This window comes from Aotus nancymaae, unplaced genomic scaffold (assembly GCF_030222135.1).
Source record: "Aotus nancymaae isolate 86718 unplaced genomic scaffold, 86718_ANA_hifiasm-v0.15.2.pri h1tg000004l, whole genome shotgun sequence".
Lineage (NCBI taxonomy): Eukaryota > Metazoa > Chordata > Mammalia > Primates > Aotidae > Aotus > Aotus nancymaae.
Genome location: NW_026988415.1, coordinates 61,704,070 through 61,717,450, shown reverse-complemented (window position 1 = coordinate 61,717,450; position 13,381 = coordinate 61,704,070).

Genomic DNA, 13,381 nt, shown 5'->3' with positions numbered 1-13,381 from the left:
TCAGAAGACAACAGATGCTGGAGAGGATGTGGAAAAAAGGGAACACTTTTGCACTGTTGGTGGGAGTGTAAATTAATTCAACCATTGTGGAAGATTGTGTGGCAATTCCTCAAGGATATAGAAATAGAAATTCCATTTGACCCAGCAATCTCATTACTGGGTATATACCCAAAGGATTATAAATCATTCTATTATGAAGACACATGCACAAGTATGTTCATTGTGGCACTGTTCACAATAGCAAAGACTTGAAACCAACCCAAATGCTCATTAATTATCCAGAAAATGTGGCACATATACACCATGGAATACTATGCAGTCATGAAAAAGGGATGAGTTCATGTCTTTTGCAGGGACATGGATGAAACTGGAAACCGCCATTATCAGCAAACTGACACAAGAACAGAAAACCAAACACCATGTGTTCTCACTCATAAGTGGTTGTTGAACAATGAGAACACAGGGACACAGGGAGGGGAACATCACACACTGGAGCCTGGAGTTTGGTGGGCTCAGGGAGGAATAGCAGGGGGTTAGGGAATTGGGGAGGGATAGCATTAGGAGAAATACCTAACGTAGATGACAGGGCAATAGATGGGGCAACCCACCACCATGGTAAATGTGTACCTATGTAACAAGTCCACACGATCTACACATGTACCCCAGAACTTAAAGTATAATTTAAAAAAAAAAAAAAGTATTCAATATTATGCTATACTGGTGGACATATATCCATTTCTCCAATGGTGGATGTGCACTTTTCCAGCTTTATAAAATGTAGAACAGCAAAATGGAACTCTAATGTAAGCTGCGGACATTCACTGATCCTAATTTTTCAATGTAGGTGATCGATTATAACAACTCTATCCATTCTAGAGGGGAATGTTGATAATAGGGGAGGCTTTACATGTGTGAGAAGAGGGGATATAAGAGAAGTACATGTACATTTTGCTCAATTTTGCTGTAAATCTAAAACTGCTTTAACATATTAACAGTATTAATGAGTAAATAAGAATTGTACTTTAACACTAAGAAGTTCCAAAATCTCCATTCTGGACATTTTGTCAATCAACATAGCATTCATTCAAAGTAGGTGTGGTTGAAAATGTACATTTATTTTACAGAAAAGAAACTCATACTACAGAAGAACTATATGATCTGTTTAGTATTACACAGCTAAAATCCACTTGACATCTTTGTACCTGGAAAGTGGTATATAAACGGGTCAGTTACCACTTTTCTGCTGTGGTCTTAACGTAAGTGCTGGCTAAGTTCAAATAAGAACAAACATGGTGTTCTAAATTCTTCCACTGGAAATATTGTAATACTAGAGGAAGTGAAATATTTTAATAACAAGTATTCTTTTTTTTTTTTTTTTTTTTGAGACGGAGTTTCACTCGTTACCCAGGCTGGAGTGCAATGGCGCGATCTCGGCTCACCGCAACCTCTGCCTCCTGGGTTCAGGCAATTCTCCTGCCTCAGCCTCCTGAGTAGCTGGGATTACAGGCACGCGCCACCATGCCCAGCTAATTTTTTGTATTAGTAGAGACGGGGTTTCACCATGTTGACCAGGATGGTCTCGATCTCTTGACCTTGTGATCCACCCGCCTTGGCCTCCCAAAGTGCTGGGATTACAGGCTTGAGCCACCGCGCCCGGCCTAATAACAAGTATTCTTAAGCATAGACAAGATAAAGACCAAAGGTTATAAGATGTGGGTGTTGTTCAGATTTCCAAGGGGCTTTCTTAAACATTGCTCTCTAAGTTAGTATCAAGAAGTTAACTGATATAAATATGCAAATTGAATACACATTTTTCTGAGTAAAACATGAAACAATCTCAGAGATAGACCATATATTATGTCAAAAAACAAGACAATAAATTAAACAATTGAAATTATGTAAAGTATCTCTTCTAGACATGGGAAAAACCTAGAAATAAATAACAAAAGAAATGCTGAAATTCTATAAATTTAAAAAAACCAACAAGTGGGTCAATACAGAAATAACAAGAGAGTTTCAATTTTTTGAGACAAATTAAAATAAAAAATAACACAGCAAAACTGATAGATTACAAAATAAATCAGTTTTAGGAAGAAAATTTATAGCAATAAACATCTACATCAAACAAATAGAAAGATTTCAAATAAACAAACTAAAATATACCTCCAGGAACTACAAACACCAAGACAATCAAAATGCCCAATTCCCCCAATTAGTAGAAGAAATAAAGGCCAGAGCAGAAATAAACACAACTGAGATAAAAATGCAAAACATCAACAAAATGTAAAGTTTTTTTTAATGAACAAAATTGAAAAACTTTAGACTAAAAAGAGAGATTAGACCAAATCAATGAAATCAGGGATTAAAAAGAGTCATAAAAATTGATGCCACAGAAATACAATAGATCATTAGAGAGTATTATGGACAACTATACATCAATGAATTGGAAAATTCTGAAGAAACTGATAAATTCTTGGACACATAAAACCTACAAAAATTGAACTGTGAAAAAATAGAAAGTATGAATAGATCCATAATGAGTAATGATATTGAAGCAGTCATAAAAATTTCCCATCAAAGAAAAGGCCAAGACCCAATTGGCTTTATTGCTTAATTCTATAAAGCAATTAAATAAATAATGTCAATTCCACTCAAACTATTTCAAGAAAATGAAGAGGAGGCAATTATTCCAAATCTATTCTATAAAGCCAGCATTACCCAAATACCAAAATTAATCAAGAACACACACACACACACAAAATTAAAATAAAAAACACACAGACCAGTATACCTGATTAACATACATGCAAAATTCCCAACAAAATACTAGCAAATCAAATTCAACAACACATTAAAAAGGTAACTCCTCCAAATTAAGTGAGATTCATTCTAAAAACACAAAAATGGTTCAACATATGCAACTTAATAAATATGATTTTGTTACATTAAAAATCAAGAACAAAAATCATATAATTATTTCAATAGATCCTGAGAAAGCATTCAGTAAAATTAAAAAATTCTTAATAAAAAAAATACTCAATCAACTTGGTATAGAAGCATTATACTTTAAAATGATAAAGACCATATGTAAATCCACAGCTTAATTCATACTGAATGGAAAAAAAACAAAAAGGGAAAGCCTCTAACACCTGGACAAAGACAAGGATTTCCATTTTTAACACTTTATGCAACATAGTACTGGCAGTCTTAGCCAAAGCAATTACACAAGAGAAAGAAATAAAGGGCATCTAAATTATAAAGAAAGAAGTCAAATTATTCTTGTTCACAGATGACATGTTATTTAGGGAAACCTAAAGAATTTACCAAATAAAATTTGTTAGCACTGATAAAGAAATTCAGCAAAGGTGTGTGATATAAAATCAATATGCAAAATTAGTAGCATTTCTATACAACAGTGAGAAATCTGAAAAAGAAATAGAGAAGCAATTCCATTTAAAATAGCCCCCCAAATTAAAATACCTGCTAATAAATTTAGCCAAAGAAATGAAAGATCTCTACAATAAACTGTAAAATTGGCTCATCGTGGTGGCTTATGCCTGTAACCCTAGCACTCTGGGAGGCTGAGGCAGGCAGATCACTTGAGCCCAGGAGTTCAAGATCAGCCTGAGCAACGTGGCAAAACCATGTCTCTAAAAAACTTAACTGGTTATGGTGGCACTTGTCTGTAATCATAGTTAATTGAGAGTCTGAGGTGGGAGGAGCACATGAGCCAAGGGAGGTCTAGGCTGCAGTGAGAGGCAGTGAGCCATAATGGCACTACTGCACTTCAGACTAGACAACAGAGTGAAACCCTGTCTCATTAAAAAAAAATAAACAAACAAAAAACTGTGAAAAACTGATAAAAAAAAATTGAAGCAGAAACAGAAAAAATTATCTCACACTCATGTATTAGAAAAATTAATATTGTTAAAATGCCATACTACCCAAAGTAATCCACAAATTTAATGGAACTTCCACCAAAATATCAACGACATTCTTTACAACAACAGTGAAAAGCCCTAAAATTGAGATGAAATCACAACAGACTCAATAGCCAAAGCTTTCCTACAAAACAAGAATAAAGCTGGAAACATCAACCTTTCTGAATTCAAAATATACTATAAAACTGTAGTGACCAGAACAGCATCATCTTGACACAAAACAGACACGTAGATCAATGGAAAAGAATAGAGAACCCAGAAATTCATCCATATATTTACAACCAAGTGATTACCAACAAAGGTATCAATAACATTCATTGAGGAAAGAAAGCCTTCTACAATAAACGTTCCTGATAAAACTGGATATCTACATGTAGAAGAGCAAAACTAGATCCATATTTCTCATCAGATACAAAATCATATCAATGTATATTAAAGACTTAAATGTCAAGTCCTGCAGTTGTGAAATAATTTAAAGAAAACATAGGGGGAACAAATTAGGACATTAGTATGGGCAAAAAGTTTTAGGATAAAGCCCCAAAAGCAAAGGCAACAAAAATAAAAATAAGCAAATGAGATTACATCAAGCTAAAAAGCTTTTGCACAGCAATAACAACAATCAGCAGAGTGAAGAAGCAACATGCAGAATAGAAAAAAAATGCAAACTATTTATTTAACAGTGTATAAAGTGTGAGGTGATATCTCTTTGTGGTGTTAACTTGTATTTTCCTGATAGTTAGCAATACTGAGCATTTTTTAAACATACGTATTGGCCATTTATATTTTTTTTTTTTTTTTTTTTTTGTAGAAATGACTATCCAAATCCTAGCCAGTTTTTAACTGGGTTATAAGTTTGGTTTTCCTTTTTTTGTTACTACTGACTTTGCTAACTTGTTGAACATATATATGTGTGTTTATTATTGGATTCTCTCTTTAGTTCCATTGGTAAATATATCTGTGTTTATCCCCATACAGTACTGTTTTGATTACTTATCTTTGTAATTGTATTTGTCTGTTCAGTGTTGCTGTAAAGAAACACATGAGCCTGTGTCACTTAAATATAGTTTTTTGGCTCATATTTCCACAGCTATCCAAGAATCATGGCACCAGAATCTGCTTCTGAGAGCTTCAGGTTGCATCTACTTATGGTGGAAACAGAAAGGGGGCCAACACGTGCGGAGATTACATGTCAAGAGAAAAAAATCAAAAGATAAAGCAGAAGTGTCAGAATCTTTTGCACAACCAGATCTCCCAGGAACTAATAAAGCACAAATTAACTGACCATTATGAGGAGGACACCAAAACATTTGTGAAGCATTGGTGCCCATGATTCAAACACCTCCTAATAGGCCCCATGTTCCATACTAGGAGTCTAATTGCAACATGAACTTTGGGAAGAGTCAAATATCAAAATGATAGCATTTTGCAGCTTGACTCCTAAATCTCATGTCTTTGTCACATATAAAATACAATAATTCCATCTTAATAGTCTCCAAAAGTCTTAATTTTTTTCAGCGTCAATTCAATAGTCAAAAGTACCAAGTCTTATCTAAGACTCAAGGCAAGTTTCTTCCAGCTATTAGCTGACAAAATCAAAGACAAGTAACTCACTTCCAAGATAAATTGGTGGAACAAATATTGCATAAAAATGTTCATTTCTTTTCACTCTTTGTTCTCTTTTCTTGCCTTTTCATTTTATTTCATTGACTTGATCTTCAATCTCTGATATCCTTTCTTCTGCTTGATCTATTTGGCTATTGAAACTTGTGTATGCTTCTCAAAGATTTTGTGCTGTGTTTTTCAGCTCCATCAAGTCATTTATGTTCTTCTCTAACCTGGTTATTCTAGTTAGCATTTCATCTAACCTTTTTTCAAGGTTTTTAGTTTCTTTGCATTGGATTAGAACATGTTCCTTTAACTCAGAGAAGTTTGTTATTACCTACTTTCTAAGGGGCAGGTAACTCCATCCAGTTGGCTTTCTGGCTTTCGCATCAGCCAGTGATTCCACCTAGATCTATGCTGATAGCCTTGGTGTGGGCCGAAGTTGCTGTTCTGCCCTGTTCAGGCAGCTCACTGAGGCTTTTCAGCCCAGTGAAGATCTCCTTTTCTGTGGGTTTCAGAGGGCTTGGGTGGAGAACTGTATCCAAAGTCCCAGAGGGGGAGATCCCCTGGTCCTCCAGTCGGTTGCACGCACCTCTTGGGTGGGGCAGTGCCCTGCCTTGCCTCAACTTGCCCTATTTGATTTATACCCACTGTCCAACCAGACCCACAAAATGAACCTGGTACCTGGTTTGGAATTGTGGAGACCACTCGGCTTCTGTGTGTCTCTCTCTCTCTGGGAGCTGCTTTCCAGAGCTTCCTCTTATTCGGCCATCTTGGGATCTTCACTTTTTTGAATATTTTTGTCATGAAATCACTTTCTGTAGCAATGAGATGAATTTTTTCTGTTTATGTGGTGTATTTCATGAATTTTATTTATTTATTTATTTATTTTATTATTATACTTTAATTTCTGGGATACATGTGCAGAATGTGCAGGTTTGTTACCTAGGTATACACATGCCATGGTTCTTTGCTGCACCCATCAATCTGTCATCTACATTAGGTTTTTCTCCTAATTCTATCCCTCCCCTAGCCCCTCATCCCCTGACAGGCCTTGGTGTCTGATGCTCCCCTCTCTGTGTCCATTTGTTCTCATTGTTCAACTCCCACTTATGAGTGAGAACATATGATGTTTGGTTTTCTGTTCCTGTGTTAGTTTTCTGAGAATGATGGTTTACAGCTTTATCCATCTCCCTGCAAAAGACATGGTCTCATCCTTTTTTATGGCTGCATAGTATTCTGTGGTGTATATGTGCTCCATTTTCTTTATCCAGTCTATCATTGATGGGCATTTGGGTTGGTTCCAAGTCTTTGCTATTGTGAATAGTGCTGCAATAAACATATGTGTGCATGTGTCTTTATAATAGAAAGATTTATAATCCTTTGGGTATATACCCAGTAATGGGATTGCTGGGCCAAATGGTATTTCTGGTTCTAGATCCTTGAGGAATCACCACACTGTTTTTCACAATAGTTGAACTGATTTATACTCCCACCAACAGGGTAAAAACATTCCTATTTCTCCATATTTTCTCCAACATCTATGGTTTCCTGACTTTTTAATGATTGCCATTCTAACTGGCATGAGATGGTATCTCATTGTCATTTTGATTTGCATTTCTCTAATAATCAGTGATGAGAGCATTTTTTCATATGTTTGTTGGCCACATAATTGTCTTCTTTTGAGAAGTGTCTGTTTATATCCTTTGCCCACTTTTTGATGAGGTGGTTTGTTTTTTTCTTGTAAATTAGTCATAAAGTACTTGCCCATGCCTATGTCCTGAATGGTATTGCCTAGGTTTTCTTCTAGGGTTTTTATGGTGTTAGGTGTTATGTTTAAGTCTTTAATCCATCTTGAGTTATTTTTTTATAAGGTGTAAGGAAGGGGTCCAGTTTCATTTTTTTGCATATGGCTAACCAATTTTGCCTGCACCATTTATTAAATAGGGAATTATTTTCCCATTTCTTGTTTTTGTCAGGTTTGTCAAAGATCAGATGGTTGTAGATATGTGGCATTATTTCTGAGGCCTCTGTCTGTTCCATTGGTCTATATCTTTGTTTTGGTACCAGTACCATGCTGTTTTGGTGACTGTAGCCTTGTAGTATAGTTTGAAGTCAGGTAGCATGATGCCTCCAGCTTTGCTCTTTTTGCTTAGGTTTGTCTTGGCTATTCGGGCTCTTTTTTGGTTTTACATAAAATTTGAAGTAGTTTTTTTCTAATTCTGTGAAGAAAGTCAGTGGTAAGATTTTCATATGTTACACTATCCTTATGTCTCAGAGATATATTTCACCTTCGAAGAAGATGTTTGTTCATTAATGAAATATCTTCAATATGAGAACTATTCTCTGGTGGTAGTTGTAAATTGTCTAGAGTCTCAGACCAGAATTTCTGTCTGCATTAGGCTTGTCAATAGGTAAAACTAAGATATCAAGTGAAGATTTGTGTGGAAGTTAGCCTAGGACTATTATACACAGTGCACACTATTCTATCCCCATTGTAGTTGACCAAAGAGCCAAACATAGAATTAGAGAATCTGGCTACATGCTGTCCTCAAGTAACTACCAATAAAAATAGATCATTTCAAATATTGAATTTTGACTCTGTTGCTTAAGATTTTAGATTATTTAGAAAATATTTATAGAGACTGAATCTCACTATGTTGTCCAGACTGTTTTTCAACTCCTGGCCTCAAGAAATTCTCCCTTCTCAGTCTCCCAAACTACTGAGATTGCAGGCATGAGCCACCATGCCTGGCCAGATTTTACAGTATTTACTAACAAACTTCAAATTTTTCTACAGATATAAAAAAGACCTCTTAACAGCATGTGATATTTTAACAGTGGATGCCAGTACAAATTATTAATCAATTTTTGCCTGTAACATTGGTCAAATCATATCCTTTATGCTTTTACATTTATCTTCTGTCAAGTTAGAAAAGTAAACCAATTTATTTTTAATGTTTGTGTTATACGAATATATTCTTACCAGGTGAAAAAAGTTGGCCCCATAATTTATCTCTTTTTTTAAGATTAAACATATCAACACTATACTGACGGTGAAAAAATCTAAGAATATATTAAAATGAATTATGAATATTTAAAAACATTTCTAATCCTACAGAAATACACTGAGAAATTGAAATTACAATCCAGCTTAAAATTATATTTTGAAAGCAAAGCATAACTTTATAATGAAAAAATTCAATTGCCACAGCTATTTTATGGTCATATTTTAAGAAAATAATTTTTTTCCACCATAAAGTCAATTCAATTTACTTGCTGCATTAAGAACACATACTAGCAAATTGATTTAAACATCTATTTCCTTAAATACCTATTTATAGATACCAAGAAAGTGTACAGATTAAAACACATGTTCGGCTTTTGAAGAGGTTGCATTATATTAAATGACAGATTCATAAACACTTAACCATAGTGGAAGACAGACAAAAATACGGGCCATAATAGAGCTCATTTTTATAAAATCACAAAGGGAAACATCTTCAAGTCTATCTCATGTACCCCTGGAAGTGTAATGAAAAAGCACTCTGTTTCTACATGCGAGAAATCCATTTTAAATGTATGTTATGCCTGTGATAAGTTTAATGTGATTTTATATTATTAGATCTAAGTGTAACATCAATGTTTACTTTTAAAAATGTGACAATTCATGGTATCAAATATATATTGAGAAAAAAAGCATCCCTAAAGCCGCAGAAACAGAACTAGCAGAGTAATGCCTTATCTGAACTACCATGTGAGAAATTGAGTCTTCTGGTATGAGATATTTAATAGTGTTGAGATGTCTAAGATGAAGTTTATAGGGGATGAGTAGAAAGATGGCTTTCTCCTGGTAGATGTAGCTAATAAAGAATTATCATATTTCGTAGCTGGAGTGTAGATACTACAATTATACAGGTCCTACAAAACCTGAGATGAGATTAATATGTCAGAATTTGAAGCCTGAATTTGGCAAGCATAGATGATTTTGAACTTTTTATCCTCTTTATATGTTTTCCTATTTGGTGCTTTCCCCATAGTATTATATAAACCTTAGTGAAATATCTCTAACCTGGGCCAATAAAAGTCAAAGAAGGATTAAATTCATTCTTGGAAATATGGGGTAAAGTGTAGATAGCAGCTACCTAGGAAACAAGGCGTTGATGCAGCACTTAGGTTACAAAGAGCATACCAGTGTAAAGGCAAAGCTAGGGAGGGCAGAAAAATTTGGAGATTTTCAGTTAGTCACCACTTTTCACCTGGCTTGGAAATCCTTGCTACAAAAAGTAGCTTGGTGGTCTGTTTTCTACTGAGCTAAGGATGTATGAAATACCCAAGTTGCCAGAGTTAAAAAAAAAAAAAAAAGATATTTTTTCCTAGGCCTTAGAAACTGAGTGAAGTTCCAGGTGAACATATACATAACAGAAATTTCCAATCCCAGGTATAACACCTTTAAGAGATGTTATTTATGTGCATAAGAAGCAGCATATAATAATATTCACTGCTGCATTGTTATAGCAAAAAATTAGAGATGTTATTATAGTAATGTATAATAATATCACTGCTGTATGGTCATAAGAAAAAATTAGAAATATCTTAAGTGTGAATCAACAGAGAAATGGTAAACTCTGGTATATTCATGCCACAGAATATTATAAGTCAGGTAAAATTACTGACATAGACTACCGTGTTTCAAAATGAATGAAAGTATTATGAAACAAAATACTAAGGAATAAGAAAGGTACAGAAGGATACAGCATTATGGTATCTTATATGCAAATTTGTATTAAAAAATTATTATGAATATGTACATAGCCAAAATAAAACTGGAATTTATAGCCACCAATTTAACAATATTGGGTATTTTTGGAGAAGAAAATGGAGAGATGCAGTGTGGAAGAAGTACACAATGTCTTCAAATTAATGGTAGTGCTTGATTTCTGGAAATTCTGATATAAATATTAAAATATATATATGTATATATGTGTCTGTGTGTATATATATATACCCATATATATATATACATATATATATGGGTATATATATGTAAAGGTTTCACATACAGATGTTGAATAGCCAGGTGTCTATTATTTTATATGCATTTTTGTTTTCCTGAAATTATTCATAATTAGAAATAAAACTAATAAATATGACTTTTCAAGACAGAGACATTGTGCAGATTGATCTAGATGAAGAAAGTAGCATGGGCAAAAATCTTAAGGCAGGAAAGGTCATTCTGTGTTCCCAGATATCAGAACATTTTAAGCTATGTAGAAAAATGTAAGGGATGACATCCTCTTTTCTTATTTGGATGTCTTTTCTTTCTCTTGAGTGATTGCTCTAGCCAGGACATCCAATACTATGTTGAATGTGAGTGGTAATAGAGTGCATTCTTGTCTTTTGTTGGCTTTCAAGGGAAATGCTTCCCACTTTTGCGCATTTAGTATGATGTTGGCTGTGGGTTTTTCATAGAAGGCTCTTAATATTTTGAGATATATTTCTTCAATACCTAGTTTGCTGAGTTTTTAACATGAAGGGATGTTGAATTTTATTGAAAGCTTATTCTGTATCTATTGAAATGATCCTTTGAGAAGTAGTTTTTATGCTTTGTTCTATTTACTTAATAAATCACATTTATTGATTTGCACATGTTGAACCAACCTGGGATACTAAGAGTAAATCCTACTTAATTGTGGTGGGTTAGCTTTTTAATGTGCTACTAAATTCAGTTTGAGAATATTCTGTTGAAGATTTTTGTTTTATTATTCATCCCTGCTTGCAGCTAACATGATTCTACACCTAGAAAACTCCATAGTCTTGTCCCAAAAGCTTGTTAAATGATAAGCAACTTCAGCAAAGTTTTAGGATACAAAATCAACATACAAAACTTAGAAGCATTCCTATACACCAAAAACAGCCAACCCAAGAGCCAAATCAGGAATGGAGTCCCATTCACAATTGCCACAAAAAGAATAAAATACCTAGTAATAAAGCTAACCAGGGAGGTGAAAGATACATAAAATGATAATTACAAAACATTGCTCAAAGAAATCAGAGATGACACAAACAAATGGACAAATATTCCATGCTCATGGATAGCAAGAACCAACATAACTGAAATGGCCATACTGTCTAAAGCAGTTCACAAATTCACCACTATTCCTATCAAACTACTGATGGCATTCTTCACAGACTAATTATATATATATATAAATATATATATATATATATATATAAATTGATATAGAAACAAGAAAGAGCTCCAATAGGCAGGGCAATACTAAGCAAACAGAACAAAGTGGGAGGCATCACACTACCCAACTTGAAACAAAACTATAGGGCTACTATAAACAAAACAGCATGGTCTTGGCACAAAAACAGACTCTCAGACCGATTAAACAGAGAACCCAGAAATAAAGCCACAACCTACTGATCTTTATCAAAGCTGACAAAAGCAAGCAATGGAGGAAGGACACCTTATTTAATAGATGGTGCTGGGATAACTGGCTAGCCATATGCAGAAGATTGAGACTGGACTCCTTTTTTTTTTTTTTTTTATTGCATTTTAGGTTTTGGGGTACATGTGAAAAACATGCAAGGTTGTTGCATAGGTGCATACGTGGCAGTGTGATTTGCTGCCTTCCTCCCCTTCACCCATATCTGGCATTTCTCCCCATGCTATCCCTCCCCAACTCCCCACCCCACCGCTGTCCCCCCCACTCCCCCACAACAGACCCCCGTGTATAGTGCTCCTCTCACTGTGTCCATGTGTTCTCCTTGTTCAACACCCGCCTATGAGTGAGAACATGTGGTGTTTGATTTTGTGTTCTTGTGTCAGTTTGCTGAGAATGATGGTTTCCAGGTTCATCCATGTCCCTACGAAGGACGCGAACTCCTCGTTTTTAATGGCTGCATAATATTCCATGGTGTATATGTGCCACATTTTTCCTGTCCAGTCTATCATCGATGGGCATTTGGGTTGGTTCCAGGTCTTTGCTATTGTAAACTGTGCTGCTATGAACATTCGTGTGCATGTGTCCTTACAGTAGAACGATTTATAATCCTTTGGATATATGCCCAGTAATGGGATTGCTGGGTCAAATGGAATTTCTATTTCCAGGACTCCTTTTTTATACCATATACAAAAGTCAACTCTAGATGGATATAAGTTTTAAATGTAAAACCCAAAACTATAAAAACACTGGAAGATAACGTAAGCAATGACATTTGGCACACGAGAACTGGCAAAGATTTCATGGTGAAAACACTAAAAGCAATTGTAACAGAAGCAAAAATTGACAATGAAGATCTAATTAAACTAAAGAGCTTCTACATAGCAAAACAATAACAACAAAAAAGCTATCAACAGAGTAAACAGACAACCTACATGATGGAAAAAATATATTGCAAACTTGTTGGGGTCTGTGAGATCGGCACGTCTGCCGGGGGTCTCTTGACCAGCAAGAGGGTCCTAATACCTGGAAGAGAGAGTGCGCAGAAGAAAAGAGAGATAGAGAAAAATGGATCTGGAGGTCTGAAACGAGCTGTGCTCAGATCAGCGATTTATTCTTTGTGCACAGTTGCTTATATATGTTTTTTCATACAGTGACTGATGTAGGTCCCATTACAAAAGTTTTATCAGGAGGGAACAGAAAATTACAAAGTAAGCATGGGAGGGGGTAGCATACAGGTTTATCTAAAGATCACTGAACCCAAAACAAACAAAAGATTCTAATCCTATTAAGATTCTTATCCTCTTATCAATGACTACAGTTACAGTAAATAACATCAAGGTGGGCGATAATTTGAGGGGTAGCATTTTTCTAGTAACATGTGAG